Source organism: Callithrix jacchus, chromosome 2 (assembly GCF_049354715.1).
Source record: "Callithrix jacchus isolate 240 chromosome 2, calJac240_pri, whole genome shotgun sequence".
NCBI lineage: Eukaryota > Metazoa > Chordata > Mammalia > Primates > Cebidae > Callithrix > Callithrix jacchus.
The window spans coordinates 43,408,475-43,431,989 of record NC_133503.1 but is presented as its reverse complement, the minus strand read 5'-3'; the positions used below and the strand labels follow the sequence as shown (position 1 = coordinate 43,431,989).

Below are 23,515 nucleotides of genomic sequence, written 5' to 3'. Positions count from 1 at the left end.
ACAGATGGTTTTCATCTAAATTTAGTGTCAGAACAGACAGAAATGCACTGGTTGCAGGTTTTAAAGAGAGAGCCTTCTAAAATTGCTTTAAGAAAAGCCATCCAGGTCTTAACACTCATAGTGATTCAGGATTTTTGAAAAATACATATATCACTTACTGAGTATAGTACATCAGAACTTATGCTAAGGACTATAACCTTTAATCCTCAAATAAACCTTTTGTGGTAAAGACTGGTATTTTCCCAATTTTACTTATGAGAAAAATGTGGCTTAGAAAGATTAAGAAACTTGTCCAAGATCATGCAGCTTGTAAATAGTTGAGTTGAGACAGATCCCTGGCTGCCTCACTGAGGTGTTCACCCCTGCAGTGTATCATCTCTAAAAGTTTTAGTAGTTTCAAGCTACTGTAATAAGGCAAACTACTGTAATTAGACTTAAATTCAGTTTACATTCAGAAAAAAAGCAAATTCTCCAAGGCAAAAATAAAATTCCTTGGGAATTTGCTTTTTTTCTGAGTTTAAATTGAAACTTGACTTCTTTATTGGGGGGCAGGTGAATTTATAACACATTAAACCTATCTTTCTATTATTCATGGCTGGCGGAGCACCGTTTATCTCACTTTCTTCCTGTTTTCTAATGGTTTAACATGTTTCATAAGGGACCTGGACTATTCCTTTGATCTTGTTGCCTGCAGAGTGATGGGGATGAAAAGAAACGGTAGTGGGGAGTGCCACATCTACATGTGCTTCAAAGGGCCTTATCCTTCCTTCAGGCTTCCATGTTTTCTATGTGCTTATGAATTGATGCTCTACCTCCTTTTGTTCAATTACTTTATTATCACTAGCCCAGTACATGTTCGTATGTGCATCGAAGTGTACTTTCAACTAGACAGCAAACTGGCCAGCCAACAGATTTCATGATTGGAGTAAGCTGATTTTGTACAGAGGGACGTGGTTTGCTGATGCCCTGGATGCTAAATGCAGCATCTGCTTGTGATAAGGCTTACTACTTCTTGTATCAGAACCATTTGATGCTGCCATCTGCCAATTTTAATATGTATTTGAGGTTGAAAGGGAAGTATGTTTTAATTATCTGGGAATTGTTTTTGACTAGTAAGTATTCTTTTTTCTTTTGTTTTCTTTTTTTTTTTTTTTTTTTTTTGTTTTTGAGACAGTGTTACTCTGTCACCAGGCTGGATTGCAGTGGCACAATCTTGGCTCACTGCAACCTCCACCTCCTGGGTTCAAGCGATTCTCATTCCTGAGCCTCCCAAGTAGCTGAGATTACAGGCAGATGCCACCACACCCAGCTAATATTTGTATTTTTTTTAGTAGACACGGGGTTTCACCATGTTGGCCAGGATGGTCTCCATCGTCTGACCTCATGATCCGCCTGCCTCGGCCTCCCAAAGTGCTGGAATTACAGGCGTGAGCCACCGCGTGTGGCCGTCAGTATTCTTAATGTTATATTCAGTTATGAAGGTAACTTAGAATGCAGATGTTAATGTGTTTTAGATGACGGAAATTACAATGATGATACTTACCTAAATGCCAACCCATTATTTGTGTATTTTATACAAGTTTTCCCATTCATTACAGACCAAATGAAAAAAAATGGCTCAGGAAGTAGAGGTTCAGGTTGGTTCGGTGACTTGCTAGTGAGTTGTGAAGCTTGGATCAACTCCATGTCTATTTGTTCTTAAATTTGTAATCTTGTATTACATTATTTAATTCAGTGTTTCCCAGGTTAGTGCATATCACAATCACCTGGAGGGCCTTTTAAACTCTGGGTTCCACACCAGAGTTTCAATTCAATCAATCCATGTGGAATATGCCTTGATAATTTGCATTTCTACTAAATTCCCCAGTGGGGCTAATGTTACCCACCTGATTACTGTGCTTTCAGATCTACTAATTTAGTCCAACTGTCTCACTTTAGAAATATAAAACCAAGACTTGGAAAAGGAAAATGACCCCCTCAAGATCAGAATGTGAAATAATGGGCAAAAGAAAACTCAAGTCTAAGGTCTTTTCATGCTCAGTCTCCTATATTTGAGGAAGCAACTGTCCTGTATCCCTTTTACATTTACAATACAAAGAAATAATGTTTGACTAAATTCAGAAATAATAGCTCTTCCAAATTGTGCCCTTATTCAGTAAGTTAGCAGTCAATTATGGATTACAGTTTTAATTAACTTTCTTTAATTTAACTAATTTCTTTAGTCTTAAGTTTCTATAAAATTGGGGTTACCAATTCCTACTTTGCAGCTCTGTCATAAGAATTGGAAATAATTAGAAATTTTCCCCATTGGAATATATGCTCTATGAAGTCAGGTACTTTGTTTTCCTTGTTTCTTGCTGCATTTCTACACCCAGGAAAAGTGCCTCACACATATTAGGCATTTATGAATAATTTTGATAAATAAATACAAATACTGGATATATCATAGGGACTCAATAAGTGGTGGCTTTATTGGTATTTTATGTCATCTTGATTATCAATTGCCAAAGTTTCCTGTTTTTTTTTCTATTCTATTTTCTCTCTTTCAGATTATTTTACTCTCTTTACCTGCCAAGCTCTATCATATTTTCTGATAAATGATGTTTCCATTTTATGACTTCTGAAAAATAGACCAGATGTTTGGCTTGCTTTTTGTTATTCTTTCAGCAAATTCACACTGCAGCCATTGATCTCTGGTTTTCAAATGGGAAGCTCGAAATTACTGCAAACATTGTGCTTTGGCTGCCTTTTAAATCTTTTCAAGGATGGGCGCGGTGGCTCACGCCTGTAATCCCAGCACTTTGGGAGGCCGAGGCGGGTGGATCATGAGGTCAAGAGATCGAGACCATCTTGGTCAACATGGTGAGACCCCGTCTCTACTAAAGATACAAAAAATTAGCTGGGCATGGTGGCGTGTGCCTGTAATCCCAGCTACTCGGGAGGCTGAGGCAGGAGAATTGCCTGAACCCAGGAGGCGGAGGTTGCGGTGAGCCGAGATCGCGCCATTGCACTCCAGCCTGGGTCACAAGAGCGAAACTCCGTCTCAAAAAAAAAAATATATATATATATATTTTTTTTTTCAAGCAGTCAGCTTTGAAGGGAGGATGGCCATTAGCCATTTAGGACATATTTTAACTTGGAAGACAGTAGTGAGACATCTTCTCCTATATGGTTGGAAGTGGCTCTCCCATGGCCCCACACACCTGTCTCTTTTGCCTCAGTAAACAGTCAAACAGGAAAGAAGCTTTACTGAATTTATTTTGTAGCACAGTCTTCAAGCCCAAGATGGTTGGCACTAAATATCCAAGCTGCTTGTGAAAGGAAGCATCCATGTGCACTGATCTAAAACATAGCTTTAAATAGTTAACAGTTTCTGGAGGAAAATAATGACAGAAGGGGAATAATGTCCTGCCAGCTCTAGATCCATGGTTCTTAATCCTGGGAGCATGGGAGATTATTGGGAGAACACTAAAAAAAAGTCAGAAGCAACAGACATGTTTCAAGACTACTGGAATCAGAATCTCTGAGGGGTGGGTTCCAGACACCTGTGTTTCTAAAAAGTTCAGTGATTGCCCACTTCCCTCCAAGGACCAGTTTGAGTGTTATAGAAGTTTTTCATGGGTTCTCAACATAGTGAAAAAAACTAAAGTCAAACTAGTAGGATTTTAAAATCCTAAACTTCGTCCTTTAATAAAAGTTGTTCTTTATTCTGAGAGAAGTCATTCTCCTTTATATTAAAAAACATTAACTATCATTAAATAGATAAAATGCTTCTACAACTCAGTTTGAAGCAGTCTGAAGGAGCAAGATTGTAATTAAGCCTGTAATGGAGAACATCTGACCTTCTGGCTTCAATCTACAGGTCATGTTTGAAGCCACCAGTTTCCTGTGTTTGGAACAGAGACGTGGCAATCTCAATATGTATTGCTTTTATCACTGTCTTCCATTATGAGGGTGTCTCTCTGAGACTCAGTTTTAGCTGTTCTGGTGGAAGGGTGTCTATTGCTTTGGGATGCTATCTAGGTTTCCCAACATGACATTCACCTGTTACAATCAGCCTATAGTTTAAATCAGATTATGCTGGACATACACTGTAAATATTCTGATAATCCATATTGTGATGAATATGAAATGTATCTAAGGACATAGGAAAGAACAACTTAATTTTATTTACATGGACTTTGTTCTTCCTGTTTTGCCTTCAAAATATTATTTTAAAAGATACAGCAACAGTAATTGCAGGTTCAAAAAATTATACATTTAGGTAATAAAATAAAAATGTTGGTAATCCTCTTTGTGTTTGACATTTTAGTTTATCTATTTTAGTTGTACTGGTTTGTTTAATACAAAAGTCTGGAGTACCACAGATGGAAGAATATATTTACTATCAATCATTGTTTTGCCAGTAATCAGTGATGACTGCATGCTATTCAACCTTAGAGAAGGTTCCAATTTTCTCTTGTGACACAAGAATCTACAAGACAACCACCCCTTACATGTCTAGTTTCCATTTCATACAGTTCCAAAACTCAAACTAGTTCCATTATACCTGAGGTAAGGTATCAAATGATAATAGATAAATATATAAATACTTTGTAAGAGGGACACTCTAGGTACAGCCTTGAGTCGCTCCTTGATATGCAGTCTTTCACTCCTCTAGCCTCCCGTGCCACCTTATCAGTCTCTTGACTGGCATTTATCACTTGGTTTCTTGATATATATGTAATTATGCACAAGAAGATTCTTGGCATCTTGTGAATTTGAAATTTCCGGTTTCAACTCTTCTTAAGTGACCTGAAGAGCCTATAATTTGTATCATTTGTCAGGTTGTTATATAAATTTAAGTCATATATATTTTGGACTGGTTTAAAAATGAGTGACTTAGCTACTGCCGTAGCCTGGACAACCATCCAACATCTCTCAACACAGCTCTATGGTTTTCCATTACTGAAAACTAAAATAGTAATTAATAGGTGGTGTGAGGCTGTTTGTAGACAATCTTAGAGTTTTGATAGAAATGAAACTCAGAAGTAATAACAAGCAATAATATTGAGTGCTTACTATATGTCTGACACTATACAAATAGCTTGCATTCATATCACTGGATCCCTTAGGAAATGATATTTGAACTGGAACTGAAAGAGGGTGCAGATAGCTGAGATAGAAAATGCATAAAAAATGCATAAATTCACATAAAGTTATGTTAGTAAATCCATTCTGCAGAAGAAAATGAAGCTTAGGAGGTTTGGCTTAGTCACATAGGTATAGCCAAGATGTCGGGGGGCGGGGGGCGGGGAAGTATATCTGACAACAAAATAGGTATTATTTAATTCCTACTGATCCCTGCCCTACCTGTCCCCTCCCAACCATGCCTCACAGTTTCTTATATTTCTTCTATTTGACCATTAGTTTAACTTTATTTATATATTCATTGAAACACCTAAATCAGAATCCTTTTAAACCATGATTTGCTGAATACGGATAAATGAGTGAACACAAAAATACATCATAAATTTGCTAATTTCATTCACTTGCCTTCTCTTTACTTCATCAGCAAAAACTGCATGAGGAAAAAAATCCTTCCATATGCATTTATTCCATGTACTTAAGTAATGAAGAAATTCTGAATGTTGCGTAAGAGAAATTCTGAATATTGCGTAAAAGAAATTCCAGCTATATTTTTCAGGTCTCCCAGGTATAGAAAATAATAAGATATTTCTTTTATTAAAGACATTAAATGCTATGGCTCAGTCTCTGGAGCTCATCTCACTGTAATTTACAGATTTTCAAGAGAGCTGTGATCCAAACCCAAGAACTACCAAGAAGTCCCTGTCTACTCTACCTGGAAAGAAGGGAAACAATACCTGTCATCCATTCATGATAAACTAGAGGACTCTGAAATAACACATAGTTAATTTCTCCATCCATGAAATTTCTCCATTCATTCATATTGCCATGAAACTAATTAGAGAGTCACTGTTTATAATTATAATAAAGAAAAAGAAAGACAGAGGGTTATGAGAGTATGTGTATAACAGGTGCTTTACCCTATTCTGGGGATCCCTGGGAAAGCTTCCCTTAGGAAATGATATATGAACTGGAACTGAAGGAGGATGCAGATAGCTGAATTAGAAAGTGCACTGAATGACAGTGGAAGTTGAGTTGCTGAAACAGAGAAAAGTGCCCAAGGAGATGAACTATCATATGTGAAAATTTAAAGAATCAGGAAGCACTTGATAAATTGCAAAAAATAATGTGGGTGAATTTCAGGGACTGAAGTCCTAAAGCCATACTTTCCTGAAAGAAGGTAGGTTACCAATAGAGAAAGAGAGAGAGAGAGAGAGAGAGAGAGAGAGAGAGAGAGAGAGAGAGAGAGAGAGAGAGAGAGAGTATGGTCTCTGGATTGTTAACCAATAAAAATAAAATAAACTATTTTAAAATATGATCTCTTCCACTCAAAAACCCCTTAAATATTGCTAGTAATTATTGGATAAAAAAAGAAAATCAATTCTAAATAGAACTTTTAGAAAGCAGTGAAAAAAACACACCTTGCCACAACCTATAAGGCAGAGCAAAGCTTGTATTTTGAGGGTAATTAATACTTCTAAATGCCTCATTACTAAAGAAAAAAAGATTAAAAAATGAGAAAGTCCTCATTTCAAAAATTAGTAAACAAACAAGAAAATACATCAGAATAGATGGGAAGTGTGAGTTTAAAAAGTTAAAACTGAAAATAAGGAGTTAGCAATACACAAAAACAAAAATGTAATAGAAATAAGTTCACCAAAAGTCTGATTCTCTTAAACAAATAAGCAAATAAACAAACTGAGATAATACATTCCTTCAAGAAAATATTGGTACTCAGTACTGTTCTGGAAAATACTTGTCTGTGCTTGTGAGAGCCAACTGTATATATCTTTTCATTTCCACATTCCTTAATATCATACTATTATCTTGAAATTAGCAATGGAGGAAGAATTTACACCACTGAAATTGGTAAAATGCTATCAATCTGAATATTCTTTTTTTCTTCAGAGATGGTTATTAAATGTATACCACATCCTGAAACTTTTTGGCAATAAATTTGAAAAGCCAGGGAAAAAATTCGATGGTTTCTTAGCAGAATATAAACAGCCCAAGTTAAATCAAGAAAGAAAATGGAAAAACTTGAGACCAGTTATCAAAGTTGTTGAAAGGTATTTAAATCTACCGTTTTAGTCAGGACCATTAGCCAAGTTCTGTTTATCTAATAAAGAGCAGATGACTCTAATGTCAGATAAACTATTTGTCTGTTAAAAATTTGTAGTGATTTACAAATTTTAAGTTCACCAGAATTAGAAAACTTAAACAGTTTTAACTTTAGAAAACTTAGTTTTCTAAAATCATAATTTTAATGCCAAAGTATGATAATGTTTATTTTTATTTATTTATTTATTTTTGAGACGGAGTTTCACTCTTGTTACCCAGGCTGGAGTGCAATGGTGTGATCTCGACTCACTGCTACCTCCGCCTCCTGGGTTCAGGCAATTTTCCTGCCTCAGCCTCCTGAGTAACTGGGATTACAGGCACACGCCACCATGCCCAGCTAATTTTTTTGTGTTTTTAGTAGAGGTGGGGATTCACAATATTGACCAGGATGGTCTCACTCTCTTGACCTCGTGATCCACCTACCCATGTTTATATTTTTAATGGAGATGCCAACTTTGATATGTTAACCAGTAGAATCTGATACTATCACAGAAATGTACTTCATTATAACAAAGTGTTTGTACTAGAAATGTAAGGTTTGTTCAATATAAACGAAAAAACACAAAATTTTACATCAACAAATTAATAGAAAAATGCAGGTATATGATTACATCAAGAGTTGTAAAAAGGGCAGTTAATAAAATATATATTATTGGAAATACTTTTTGTAGCATTGTTTTACAGTGGTAAACATATGCTATTTTCCTGTTAGAAATTACATAAAATTACATTAAAATCTGTATAGAAGAATACGTATCTGGAAATTGTCAATGAATGTCTGGTAAGGACAAATACATAACTCACCAAATTTTAAAGTCATGTAATTATGTATAGTTAATGTATTCAAGTAAAGATTGTATGGACAGAGAAACTGATCATTGGAAGAGAACAGAGAATCCAGGAGCACAGCTCCTGTTATATATTAAGCTTATGATAATCTAATATATAACAATTAAAATATCAATATGATAGAAAATGATATTTTAGCAAATATTTCTAGCATAATTGGCTAGAAATCTAGAATAGAAAATGTTAAACCTTTCCTTAATACTATAACTAAAAATTCCAGATGTCCCCAATACTTGCATGTAAAAATAAAATAATAAAAATTATAGAACATCTAAGAAAAGCTTAGTAATGGACCTCTCCTTTTTTTAAATTGTAGATTCGGGGGGATACATGTTCAGTTAGTTACATAGACATATTGCATAATGGTCAGATTTGGGCTTACTGTGTACCCATCCCACAAATAATGAACCCTGTACCCAACAGATAATTTTTCAACCGTTACCCTCCTCACAGACATCCTCCACAAACTCCCCAGTGTCTGTGTTTCTGAGTTATTTCACTTAGGATAATTTTATCTAGCTCCATCTATGTTGCAGCAAAAGACATGATTTCATTCTTTTTTTGGCTGCATAGGATTCCATTGTGTGTGTGTGTGTGTGTGTGTGTGTGTGTGTGTGTGTGTACATACATATATCACATTTTCTTTATCCAATCATCAGTAGTTGGATACTTAAGTTGATTTTGTGACTTTGCTATTGTGAATAGTGCTTTCATAAACAAATGAGTGTGGCTTCCTTTGGGATATAATGATTTCTTTTTCTTTGGGTAGATACCCAGTAGTGGGATTGTTGAGTCAAATGGTAGTTTTATTTTTAGTTCTTTGAGAAACCTTCACACTGTTTTCCATAGAGGCTGTAGTAATTTACATTCCTACCAATAGTGTATAAGTATTCCTTTCTCTGCATCCTTGCTAATATCTGTTGCTTTTTGATTTTTAATTATAGCTGTTCTGACTACTGTAAAATGGTATCTCATTGTAGTTTTAATTTGCATTTATTTGATGATTAGTGATGTTGAGCATTATTTTCCTATATTTTCTTTCTGCTTGTATGTGTTCTTTTGAGAAAGGTCTGTTTTTATCTTTTGTCCACTTTTTAAATTGAGTTATTTGTTATTTTGTTAAGTTGTTTGAGTTCTTTGTAGATTCTGGATGCTAGTTCTTTTCTGCATGCACATTTTGCAGTATTTTCTTTTCTTTTTTCTTTAACACCTTTGGTATAAAAAAGGAAAAAGAAAAAAAAGAAAAGGTGGCACATATACTCCATGGAATACTATGCAGCCAAGAAAAGAATGAGTTCAAGAAGTTGTTAATCATGTGAAGGAGTCATTTGGAGGAGACCTTAGGGTTTTCTAGGTATAAGATCATGTTGTCAGTGAACAGAGATGATTTGACTCCTTTTCTTTCAATTTGAATGAGCTTTATTTTTTTCTCTCACCTGATTGCTCTAGCTTGGACTTCCAGTACTATGTTGAATAGGAGTAGTGAGAGTGGGCATCCCTCTTTTGTTCCTGTTCTTAGAGATAATGCTTTCAACTTTTCCCCATTCTTTATGATGTTGGCTCTGGGTATGTTGTATATGGCTTTTATTATTTTGAGGTATATTCATTCAATACTTAGCTTGAGAGGGTTTTTATCATAAAGAAAGGTTGGATATTATCAAATGTTTTTCTGCACCTATTGGGATAATCATATGGTTTTTGTTTGTAATTCTGTTTATGTGATGAATCAAACATATTGATTTGGCAAATTGAACCATCTTTGTATTTCTGTAATAAAGTCCCCTTGATTGTGATGCAAAATATTTTTCATATGCTGTTGGATTCACTTTGCTAGTATTTTGTTGATTTTTTTGCTTCTTTTTTCATCAGGAATATTGGCCTGTAGCTTTCTTTTTTGTTGTCTCATTGCCTGATTTTGGGATCATGATGGTAATGATTTTATGTAATGAGTTAGGGAAGAATCCTCTTCCTCGATTTCTTTTGGGCTGGGGAATAGTTTCAGTAAGACTGGTACTAGCTTATCTTTGTATATATGGTAAAATTCTGCTGTGAATTCATCTGGTCTTCAACTCTTTCTTGGGAGATTTTAATTACTGATTCAATTTTATTACTCATTATTGGTCTGTTCAGGATTTCTGTTTTGTCCTGGCTCAATCTTTGGAAATTTTATGTTTTCAGTTTAAAAATTTTTTTTAATGTTTTAAAAATGTTTTCTGGTTTCTTTTTAAAAAAATGTTTTCTAGTTTCTTTGCATAGAGATGCTTATAGTAGTCTCTGCTGATCTTTTGCATATCTGTAGTATCAGTTTTAAAAATCACCTTTTCATGACTGATTATGCTAATTGACAAATACAAATAATAAACATTTAATGTATATAACATATTTAATATATGTATATGTAGTGAACTGATTTCTAAAATCAAGTTGATAAACTCATCTATCATTTCACATAGTTACTGTGTGTTAATATTTAAGATCTAATCTCTTAATAAATTCCAAGTGTATAATATTGTATTATTAACTTTAGTCACCATGCTATATATTAGATTTCTAGACCTTTTTTTATCCTGCATAACTGAAACTTATTAAATTTACTTACATCTCTCCATTTCCTTCATTCCACAGCCACTGGCATCTACCATTCTTCTCTTTGCCTCTATGATTTTGACATTTTAAATTCCACATATAGTGTTTGTCCTTCTGCGCCTGGCTTATTTCACTTAGTATAATGTCTTCTACATTTATCTATGTCATCACAAATGACAGACTTTTCATGTTCTAAAGTTTGAATTTTTTTAATCTAGTTACTCTTCAGTGGGTATGTGGGTTATTTTTCTATCTTGATAATTGTGAAAAACGCTGCAATGAACATGGGAGTGCAGATATCTCTTTGAGATACTGATTTAATTTCCTTTAGATATACACCCGGAAGAGGGATTGTTAGATTATATAAAAGTTCTACTTCTAATTTTTTGAGAAAACTATATACTGTTTTATACAATGGCTGTATTAATTTATATTCCTAATAATAGTGTACAAGGGTTTCCTTTTTTCTTACAAATACTTATCTTTAATCATTTTGATAATAGCACTTCTAGCAAGTCTAAGATGATATCTCATTATGATTTTGATTTGTATTTCTAGCATAATTAGTGCTGTTGAGCATTTTTTAAAATACCCTTTGGAAAACATATTTCTTCTTTTGAGAAAGGCCTATTGAAGTTCTTTACCCATTTTTTTTTTTAATTTTTTATTGCATTTTAGGTTTTGGGGTACATGAGCAGAACATGCAAGACAGTTGTGTAGGTACACACATGGCAGTGTGTTTTGCTTCCTTTCTCCCCTTCACCCACATTTGGCATTTCTCCCCAGGCTATCACTCCCCACCTCCCCCTCCCACTGGTCCTCCCCTTTTCCCCCAATAGACCCCAGTGTTTAGTACTCCCCTCCCTGTGTCCATGTGTTCTCATTTTTCGTCACCCGCCTATGAGTGAGAATATGCAGTGTTTCATTTTCTGTTCTTGTGTCAGTTTGTTGAGGATGATGTTCTCCAGATTCATCCATGTCCCTACAAACGACACAAACCCATCATTTCTGATTGCTGCATAATATTCCATGGTGTATATGTGCCACATTTTTCCAATCCAGTCTATTATCAATGGGCATTTGGGTTGATTCCAGGTCTTTGCTATTGTAAACAGTGCTGCAATGAACATTCGTGTACATGTGTCCTTATAGTAGAACGATTTATAGTCCTTTGGATATATACCCAGTAATGGGATTGCTGGGTCAAATGGAATTTCTATTTCTAAGGCCTTGAGGAATCGCCACACTGTTTTCCACAATGGTTGGACTAATTTGCACTCCCACCAACAGTGTAAAAGTGTTCCTTTTTCTCCACATCCTCTCCAGCATCTGTTGTCTCCAGATTTTTTAATGATCACCATTCTAACTGGCATGAGATGGTATCTCAATGTGGTTTTGATTTGCATCTCTCTGATGACCAGGGACGATGAGCATTTTTTCATATGACTGTTAGCCTCATATATGTCTTCTTTCATAAAGTGTCTGTTCATATCCTTTGCCCATTTTTGAATGGGCTTGTTTGTTTTTTTTCCTGTAAATCTGTTTGAGTTCTTTGTAAATTCTGGATATCAGCCCTTTGTCAGAAGGGTAAACTGCAAACATTTTTTCCCATTCTGTTGGTTGCCGATTCACTCTAGTGACTGTTTCTTTTGCCGTGCAGAATCTGTGGAGTTTCATTAGGTCCCATATGTCTATTTTGGCTTTTGTTGCCAATGCTTTTGGTGTTTTGGTCATGAAGTCCTTGCCTACTCCTATGTCCTGGATAGTTTTGCCTAAATTTTCTTCTAGGGTTTTTATGGTGCCAGGTCTGATGTTTAAGTCTTTAATCCATCTGGAGTTAATTTTAGTGTAAGGTGTCAGGAAGGGGTCCAATTTCTGCTTTCTGCACATGGCTAGCCAGTTTTCCCAACACCATTTGTTAAACAGGAAATCCTTTCCCCATTGCTGGTTTTTGTCAGGTTTATCAAAGATTGTATAGTTGTAGATACGTTGTGTTGCCTCCAGTGCCTCTGTTTTGTTCCATTGGTCTATATCTCTGTTTTGGTACCAGTACCATGCTGTTTTGATTACTGTAGCCTTGTAGTATAGTTTGAAATCCGGTAGTGTGATGCCCCCCACTGTGTTCTTTTTGCTTAGAATTGACTTGGCTATGCGGGCTCTCTTTTGGTTCCATATGAAGTTCATGGTGGTTTTTTCCAGTTCTGTGAAGAGAGTCAATGATAGCTTGATGGGATAGCGTTGATTCTGTAAATTACTTTGAGCAGTATAGCCATTTTCACGATATTAATTCTTCCTAACCATGAACATGGAATGTTTCTCCATCTGTTTGTGTCCTCTCTGATTTCATTGAGCAGTGGTTTGTAGTTCTCCTTGAAGAGGTCCCTTACATTCCTTGTGAGTTGTATTCCAAAGTATTTTTTTTTTTTGTAGCGATTGTGAATGGCAGTTCGTTCTTGATTTGGCTTTCTTTAAGTCTGTTATTGGTGTAGACAAATGCTTGTGATTTTTGCACATTGATTTTATATCCTGAGACTTTGCTGAAGTTGCTTATCAGTTTCAGGAGTTTTTGGTCTTCTAGGTACACTATCATGTCGTCTGCAAATAGAGACAATTTGGCTTCCACCTTTCCTATTTGAATACCCTTTATTTCTTTTTCTTGCCTGATTGCTCTGGCTAGAACTTCCAGTACTATATTGAATACGAGTGGTGAAAGAGGGCATCCTTGTCTAGTCCCGGATTTCAAAGGGAATGCTTCCAGTTTTTGCCCATTCAGTATGATATTGGCTGTTGGTTTGTCATAAATAGCTTTTATTACTTTGAGATACATTCCATCGATACTGAGTTTATTGAGGGTTTTTAGCATAAAGGGCTGTTGAATTTTGTCAATGGCCTTCTCTGCATCAATTGAGATAATCATGTGGTTTTTGTTGTTGGTTCTGTTTATGTGGTGAATCACGTTTATAGACTTGCATATGTTGAACCAGCCTTGCATCCCCAGGATGAATCCTACTTGATCGTGATGAATAAGTTTTTTGATTTGCTGTTGCAATTGGCTTTCCAATATTTTATTGAAGATTTTTGCATCTATGTTCATCATGGATATTGGCCTGAAGTTTTCTTTTCTTGTTGGGTGTCTGCTGGGTTTTGGTATCAGGATGATATTGGTCTCATAAAATGATTTGGGAAGGATTCCCTCTTTTTGGATTATTTGGAATAGTTTCAGAAGGAATGGTACCAGCTCCTCTTTGTGTGTCTGGTAGAATTCGGCTGTGAACCCATCTGGACCTGGGCTTTTTTTGTGTGGTAGGCTCTTAATTGCTGCCTCGACTTCTGACCTTGTTATTGGTCTATTCATAGTTTCAGCTTCCTCCTGGTTTAGGCTTGGGAGGACACAGGAGTCCAGGAATTTATCCATTTCTTCCAGGTTTACTAGTTTGTGTGCATAGAGTTGTTTGTAATATTCTCTGATGATGGTTTGAATTTCTGTGGAATCTGTGGTGATTTCCCCTTTATCATTTTTTATTGCATCTATTTGGTTGTTCTCTCTTTTCTTTTTAATCAATCTGGCTAGTGGTCTGTCTATTTTGTTGATCTTTTCAAAAAACCAGCTCTTGTATTTATTGATTTTTTGAAGGGTTTTTCGTTTTTCAATCTCCTTCAATTCAGCTCTGATCTTAGTTATTTCCTGTCTTCCACTGGGTTTTGAGTTTTTTTTTATCTTCCTCCTCTAGCTCTTTCAATTTTGATGATAGGGTGTCAATTTTGGATCTCGCCATTCTCCTCATATGGGCACTTATTGCTATATACTTTCCTCTAGAGACTGCTTTAAATGTGTCCCAGAGATTCTGGCATGTTGTGTCTTCGTTCTCATTGGTTTTGAAGAACTTCTTTATTTCTGCCTTCATTTCATTTTTACCCAGTCAACGTTCAAGAGCCAGTTGTTCAGTTTCCATGAAGCTGTGTGATTCTGGGTTGGTTTCTGAATTCTGAGTTCTAACTTGATTGCACTGTGGTCTGAGAGGCTGTTTGTTATGATTTCAGTTGTTTGCATTTGCTGAGAAGTGCTTTACTTCCAATTATGTGGTCATTTTAGAGTTAGTGTGATGTGGTGCTGAGAAGAATGTATATTCTGTGAATTTGGGGTTGGAGAGTTCTGTAAATGTCTATCAGGTTTGCTTGCTCCAGGTCTGAGTTCAAGCCCTGGATATCCTTGTTGATTTTCTGTCTGGTTGATCTGTCTAATATTGACAGTGGAGTGTTAAAGTCTCCCACTATTAATGTGTGGGAGTCTAAGTCTCTTTGTAAGTCATTAAGAACTTGCCTTATGTATCGGGGTGCTCCTGCATTGGGCCCATATATGTTTAGGATTGTTAGCTCTTCTTGTTGTGTCAATCCTTTTAGCATTATGTAATAGTTTTCTTTGTCTCTTTTGATCTTTGTTGCTTTAAAGTCTATTTTATCAGAGATGAGAATTGCAACTCCTGCTTTTTTTTGCTCTCCATTTGCTTGGTAAATCTTCCTCCATCCCTTTATTTTGAGCCTTTGTGTATCTTTGCCTGTGAGATGGGTTTCCTGGATACAGCACACTGATGGGTTTTGGATTTTTATCCAATTTGCCAGTCTGTGTCTTTTGATTGGTGCATTTAGTCCATTTACATTTAGGGTTAATGTTGTTATGTGTGAATTTGATACTGCCATTTTGATGCTAAGTGGCTGTTTTGCCCTTTAGTTGTTGTAGATTCTTCATTATGTTGATGCCCTTTAGCATTTAGTGTGATTTTGGAATGGCTGGTGCTGGTTGTTCCTTTCTATGTGTAGTGCCTCTTTCAGGAGCTCTTGTAAAGCAGGCCTGGTAATGACAAAATCTCTGACTACTTGCTTGTTCGCAAAGGATTTTATTTTTACTTTACTTCTGAAGCTCAGTTTGGCTGGATATGAAATTCTGGGTTGAAAGTTCTTTTCTTTAAGAATGTTGAATATTGGCCCCCACTCTCTTCTGGCTTGTAGTGTTTCTGCCGAGAGATCTGCTGTGAGTCTGATGGGCTTCCCTTTGTGGGTGACCTGATTTTTCTCTCTGGCTGCCCTTAGTATTTTCTCCTTTATTTCAACCTTGTTGAATCTGATGATTATGTGCCTTGGGGTTGCTCTTCTTGTGAAATAACTTTGTGGTGTTCTCTGTATTTCCTGCATTTGAGTGTTGGCCTGTCTTGCTAGGTGGGGGAAATTTTCCTGGATGATGTCCTGATGAGTATTTTCCAGCTTGGATTCATTCTCTTTGTCCCCTTCTGGTACACCTATCAAATGTAGGTTAGGTCTTTTCACATAGTCCCACATTTCTTGGAGACTTTTTTCATTCTTTTTTGCGCTTTTTTCTCTGATCTTGGTTCCTCATTTTATTTCATTGAGTTGATCTTCGACTTCAGATATTCTTTCTTCTGCTTGGTCAATTCGGCTATTGAAACTTGTGCATGCTTCGCGAAGTTCTCATATTTTGTTTTTCAGCTCCTTTAATTCATTCATATTCCTCTCTAAGTTATCCATTCTTGTTATCATTTCCTCAAATCTTTTTTCATATCTGTTTTCAAGGTTCTTAGTTTCTTTGCATTGATTTAATACATGTTCTTTTAGCTCACAAAAGTTTCTCATTATCCACCTTCTGAAGTCTAATTCCGTCATTTCATCACAGTCATTCTCCGTCCAGCTTTGTTCCCTTGCTGGTGAGGAGTTTTGGTCCTTTCTAGCAGGCGAGGTGTTCTGGTTTCAGGTGTTTTCCTCCTTTTTGCGCTGGTTTCTTTCCATATTTGTGGATTTATCCACTTGTCGTCTATGTAGTTGCTGACTTTTCGATTGGGTCTCTGAGTGGACACCCAGATTGCTGGTGATGAAGTATTTCTGTTACTTGGTTTTCCTTCTACCAGTCTAGCCCCTTCGCTGTACAACTGCTGAGGTCCACTCTAGGCCCTGCTTGTCTGGGGTGCACCTATAGTAGCTGCAGAAAAGCGAGGGATGCTACCAGTTTCTTTTTCTGCTATCTTTGTCCCAGAATGATGCCTGCCAAATGTCAGTCTTTTGGATATAGAGGGGTCAGGGAGCTGCTTGAGGAGACAGTCTGTACTTTGTAGGAGCTCAATTGCTGAGCTGTGAGCTCTGTTGTTCATTCAGGGCTGATAGGCTGAAAAAATCCCTTTTTTCCTCAGATGCTCTGTCTGTGGGGGGGTTGAGGCTTTCTTTGTGAGTGTCCGCCTTGCTGTCCTGCCCAGCTAGGAGGCAGTTAAATCACTATTTGCCTGCCGAGGCTCCGCCCTGCTGGTGTGAGTTTCGCCCTGTTGCAGCAGGCTCTGCCCTTCTGCTGTGGTCTCCGCCCTGTTGTTACGGTCTCTGCCCTGTTGCTGCAGGCTACGCCCTGTAGCGGATTCTCTCTGTTGTACCGGGTTGCTTCGGCAATGGCAGGCTACATCAGCAATGGGCATGTACCTCAGTGGGGGCTGATTGCCTCGGTAATGGCGAACGCCCCTCCCCCACGGAGCTGCGCTTTAAGGAAACCTCCTCACCGGGAGGGTTTGGAATCACCGTTTTGTTTGTCGCACTGTGCCAGCCCAAACGCTTTGTCCCTGGGATTTCCTGGGCTGGCTCACTGCCCAAGTCCCATTCAGTCTCAAGTTTAGCCCTCCCAGGTCTCAGTTTGCTGGTTCAACAGGGCACCCGTAACAGTGCGCTTTTATATGGAGCGCTGTGGAACGCCTCTGCACTCCTGCATGGGCCGGAGCCTCACCAGCTGCCAGCTACACCAGCCGAGACCTCTGCCTGGCATCCCGGGTCTCTTTTATACCTGGCAATTTCCCCGTTCTGTGGGCAACTAAGATCCACCTGGAAATGTGTCCCTGACTCACCCTCTCTGCGCATCCAGCGAGAGCTTCAATCCTGGGTTGTTCTCACCATGCCATCTTGAGTCCTCCCTCTTTACCCATTTTTAATTGTGTTGCTTCTTTTCTAGTTTTTGAGTTGTGCGGGTTTCCTATATATTTTGGATTTTAACTCTTTACTAGATAGATGGTTTGCAAATATTTTCTCCCACTTCATAGCTTGTCTTTTCAATCTGTTGCTTGTTTCCCTGGTTGTATAGCAGCTTTACAGGTTGAAACAATCCCATTGTCTATCTTTGCTATTGTTGCATGTGCTTTCCATATAATATTGCAACAAAGTATTGCTCAAATCAATGTCAATAATTTATTCTCTGTGTTTTCTTCTAGTAGTTTTTGGTATTATGCTTAAGCCTTTAATCTATTTTGAGTCAAATTTTTTGTGCGTGTGGTATGAGATTATTGTCCAATTTCTTTCTTTTACATGTAGATAACCAGTTTCCTCAGCAGCATTTATTGAAGAGATAATCCTTTCCCCATTGCGTGTTCCTGGAAACTTTGCCAAAGATCAGTCAATAGTAAATAAGTGGTTTTATTTCTGGGCTATTTTGTCCTATTGGTTTATATATCTGTTTTATACCAGTATCATATTCTTTTGATTTCTACAAATTGGAATTGTATTTTAAATTCAGGTAGTGTAATGCCTCTAGTATTGTTCTTTTGCTTAAGATTTCTTTGGCTATTAATTCATCAATCCATGGACACAGGACATCCTTTCACTTGTTTTTTTTTTTCTTCAATTCCTTTCATCAAAGTTTTATAGTTTTAAATATAATAATTTTTACCTACTTATTTCTAAGTATTTATTTTTCTGAAGCTATAAGATCATTTTCTTAATTTCTTTTTTAGATAGTTTACTGTTAGTATTCAAAAAGAAAACTGTTTTGTATGCTAATTTTTTATCCTGCAACTTTACTGAATTCATTTATTCTAACACATTTTCGTTGAGTCTTTAGTGTTTTCTCTACATGTAAGATCATGTCATCTACATACAGACTATTATACTTCTTCTTTGACTCTGATGACTTTAATTTCTTTTTATTCACTAATTGTTCTTGCTAGGATTTCTAATACTATGCTGAAGGGATGTGACAAGAGCAGGCATCCTTTTCTTATTTCTAATCTTACAATAAAATATTTCAGCTATTTATGATTAAGTATGTGAACTGTGGGACTATCATATACACTCTTTATTATGTTGAGGTACATTTTTTCTGTAATTTGTTGAGAGTTTTTGTCAGAAAAGGATGTTGAACTTGTCAATTGTTTTTCTGCACCTATTTAGATGATTATATAGTTTTTTTTCCTTTACCCTGTTAATGTAGTTTATCACATTCCTTGACATCTATGTGTTGAAAAGTCCTTGTATTCCAGAGAAGGTACAATTTGATTATGTGCCATATCATTTTGATGTACTGTTGAGTCTGATTTGCTAGCACTTTGTTGATGATTTCTGAATCTTCATCAGGGATATTGCCTTTAATTTTCTTTTCTTATAATGTCCTTGTTTGGCTTTGATATCAGAGTAATGCCGATCTCATAAAATGACTTGTGTAGTGTTCCCTGCTTTTTAACTTTTTGGAAGAATTTGAGAAAGATCGACATTAATTGTTCATTAAATGCTATGTAGAATTCACTTGTGAAGTCATCTTGTCCTCAGTGTTTCTTTGTTGGAAGACATTTGTTTACTATTCAATCTTTTTTTTTTTTTATTGGTCAGTTCCGATTTTTCATTTCTTCATGATTCAGACTTGGTAGATTGTATGTTCCTAGGAATTTATCTATGCCTTTTGGGTTATCCAATTTGTTCGTGTATAATTGCTCATTGCAGTCTTTTATAACATTTTTCAATTCTGTGCTATCAGTTGTAATGTCTCTTTTTAATTTGTAATTTTATTTATTTTAGGCTTCTGTGTCTTTTTCTTAAATATTCTAAAGGTTTGGTAGTTTTGCATATCTTTTCAAAACCCAACTCAGTTTCATGGTTATTTTATACTATTTTTTATATTACTTATTTCTGCTCTAATCTTTATTATTTTCCATCTTCTGCTAATTTGGGCTTAGTTTGTTCTTTTTATAATTCCTTGAGATAAAGATAGGTCATCTGTTTGAGACTGTTTTTCTTAATGTAGGCATTTATTACTATAAACTCCCTCTAGGATTCATGCTCTATAAGTTCTAGCATGAAGCGTTTTCATGTTCATTTGTCTTAAGGTTTTTGTTTACTTTATTTATTGTTTTTAATTATACTTGCTACTAAGTTCTGGGATACATGTGCAGACATGCAGGTTTGTTACATATGTATTCACGTGCCATGGTGGTTTGCTGCACCCATCAACTTATCATCTACATTAGACATTTCTTCTAATGTTTTTCTTCTTCTATACCCCCACCCTCCAACAAGCCCATGTGTGATGTTCCCTTCCCTGTGTCTATGTGTTCTCATTGTTCAACTACCATTTATGAGTGATAACATGCAGTGTTTGGTTTTCTGTTCATATGTTGGTTGCTGAGAATGATGGTTTCTAGCTTCATTCATGTCCCTACAAAAGACATAAACTAATTCATTTTTATGTCTGCATAGTATTCCATGGTGCATATGTGCCACATTTCTTTATTCAGTCTATCATCAATGGGCATTTGAGTTGGTTACAAGTTTCTTCCTTGACCCATTTGCTGTTCAGGAGTATGTTTTTAATTTTCACATTTTTGTAAATTTCTAATCGTATTTCTGTTTTTGACTTCCAGTTTTATACTATTCTTGTGATAAAAAACACTCTGTGATTTCAATCTTAAACATGTTCATACTTCTTTTGTGGACCAATGTATGATCTATCCTGGAGAGTGATCCATGTACACTTGAAAAGAAAATGTACCCTGCGGCTGTTGGATGGAATGTTCTGTACAACTGTTACATTTATTTGCTATATGGTAAAGTTCAGGTACAATGTTTCCTTTTTGGTTTTCTATATGAGTGTTCTATACATTGTTGAAAGTGGGGTATTGAAGTTCCTTACTATTTCTTCATTCATGTCTTTGTTTACTTTATTTATTTAGGTGCTCTGATTTGGATATGTGTGTGTATGTTACAAAATTACATACATAATTATATATCCTCTTGATAAATTGGAGCCTTTATCATTGCATAATGACTTTATGTCTTGTGAAAGTCTGACTTAAACTCTATTTTGTCTGATGTAAGTATAGCCATCATGCTCTCTTTTGATTACCAATTGCATGATGTTACTTTCTTATTCCTTTACGTTCAGTCTGGGTGTTCTTAAAGCTAAAGTGAGTCTATTGTATGTAGCATATAGTTGAATTTTTAAAAAAAGTCTCTTTGGTCACTTTATGTCTTTTGATTGGATAATTTAATTCATTTACATTTAAAGCAACTATTGATAAGAACAGTACTTATGATCAGCATTTTGCTGATTGTTTTCTATTTTATAGTTCCTTTGTTTATTCTTCCTATCTTCCTTTGTGATTTGATAATTTGTTTTGTAGTGATATACTTTGATTCCTTTCTCTTTAACTTTTTTATTCTACCATTTAAAAAAATTTGTTATTACAAATTTTTTAAGTAGACTTATGAAGTAGACTTACATAAAACATCTTATAGTTGTAACAGTCGATTTTAAGCTGATAATAAATTAACTTATATGCAAAAATGCTACACATTAACTTTCCCTCTTCTCACATTCATGTTATTGATGTTACAACTTACATATTTTATATATCATTTATCCATTAACAAATTATTGCAGCTATAGTTATTTTTAATTCTTTAGTCTTTGACTTTCATGCTAGACTGAAATTGATTTATGTACCACTCTTACAGTATTAGAGTCCTCTGAATTTTACTAGAGCCTTACATTTACAATGAATTTAGTACCTTCATGTTTTCATGTTATTGACTATAATTTTGTATTTCATTTTAAAGAATGCTTTTCAGCACTTCTTATAATATATATCTAGTGGTGATGAACTCTCTTGGCTTTTATTCTGGGAAAATCTTTTTTTCTCTTTCATTTCTGAAGGACTTCTTTCAGCAATCTGAATATGTAATCCCAGTATTTTCTTGCCTGCAAGGTTTCTGCTAAGAAGTCTGCTGATGATCTTAAGTGGACTCTTCTTGGATGTAAAGAATTATTTTTCTCTTGCAGCCTTGAAAATTCTTTGACTGTTGAGAATTTGATTATAACATATCTTGATAAAGATCTTTCTATATTTAATCAATTTTGTGTTTCTTGGGCCTCATAAATTTGAATGTTCATTTTTTTCTATAGATTCAGGAATATTTCTTTATGTCTTTAAATAAGCTTTCAGTACATTCTCTCTTCTCTTTCTGAGATTCCTGTAATGTGTATTTTACTGTGCTTCTTATAAGTCTGATAGGCTTGCTTCACTCTTTTTCACAATTTTTTCTTTTTGTTTTTCTGATTGGGTAATTTCTTTTAAAAAATATATAATTTGGAGACAGAATCTTGCTGTGTTACCCAGACTGGAATGCAATGACTCAATCAAAGCTTGATGTAACCTCAGACTCAGGTGTTGTTGCTCCTGTGTTAGCCCCCTGGGTAGCATTATGCATTAGCCCCCTGTACCATTATGCCTGGTGAATTTTTATTTTTGTACATATGGTGTCTTGTTATGTTGCCTAGGCTGGTCTTAAACTCCTGGCCTCAAGGGATCCTCCCACCCTGGTCTCCTAAAGTGCTGAAATTACAGGTATAAGCCACTAATCCTGGCCAGGGTAATTTCCACTGATATGTCTTCACTGTTATTCTGCTTTACCAGGTCTGCTATTGAAGCTCTCTATAGAATTTTTCAGCTCAATGATTGTATTCCTCAGTTCTAGAATTTTGGTTAGGTTCATTTGTATGTTGTCTATTTCTTTACTGAACTTCTAATTTTGTTCAGGTATTATTTTATTGATAATAATTACTTGTTAATTTTTCTCTCCTATAACTCATTGAATTTACCTAAGATGATTACTTTGAATTATTTGTCAATTTGTAGATCTCCATTTCTTTAGCATTAGTTAGTGGTGCTTTACTTATTTTTCTTTGATGGTATTATGTTTCCCTAATGATTGGTGATCCTTACTCTGGTGTCTGGGCATTAAAAAAATGGGCATCCTTTTCAATATTTTCAGACTTGCTTTAGTAGGACAAGTTCTTCCTCAGTCACCATGATCAGAGGTTCTGGATGGGGAAGCTATTGGGTCTGTTGATGGACTTGCTGGTGGAGTTCTCAGGTGGGCTAGTCTTGTGCCTGGGTCAGTGACAGTGCAGCTCTGATGCCTGGGTCCACAGGGATAAGCTTAGTGCCTAGATACATGTGGTGGGGTCTGCAGCCTATGTTCTTAGAGACAAGGCTGAAGCCTGGGTACACAGAAGCCGATCTTCAACCTGAGTCTGAGACCAGGCCTGGCCAGACATCATGGTCCACTAGGCAAGGCCTGGTCTCTGGATCCTGTGTGAATGCTTGGTGCCTGGGACTGTGAGGACCTGTCTGACCCTGGGATAGGTCTTAAGACTGAGTCTACAGGTGAAATTCTGGAATTCAGGTCTTCTGAGAACAACATGGAGTCTGAGTCCATTGGGACAAGTCTGGAGCTTGGGACTGTGGGGAGTGGTCTGGTGCTGTTGCAGGGCTGTCCTGGTACTGGGAAAGACCCAAATTCTAGTGTCACTGGAACTAGCTTCATACCAAGATTCACTGAGTGAGCCTGGTGCTGGGGTCTGTGGAAAAGTTGAACGATCACTCAAATCTCCTTCCCCAACATGGAGGGAAGAAGATACAGGTAATGTGAAACAATCCTTCCCACTGTTTTCAATGTGTCATTTTTTTCTTATTTCCATACAACTCAGGTGCTGTCATTCTCATCTGGATTCCTCAGTCCCATG

At 36.2% G+C, this 23,515-nt stretch overlaps 1 long non-coding RNA gene across 1 annotated transcript in view; it reads left to right on the top strand.

Moving 5' to 3' along the window:
* LOC118150315 (uncharacterized) overlaps window positions 1–23,515 on the top strand; it is a 45,790-nt gene that overhangs the window by 316 nt on the left and 21,959 nt on the right. The gene's annotated exons all lie outside the window — the stretch shown is intronic.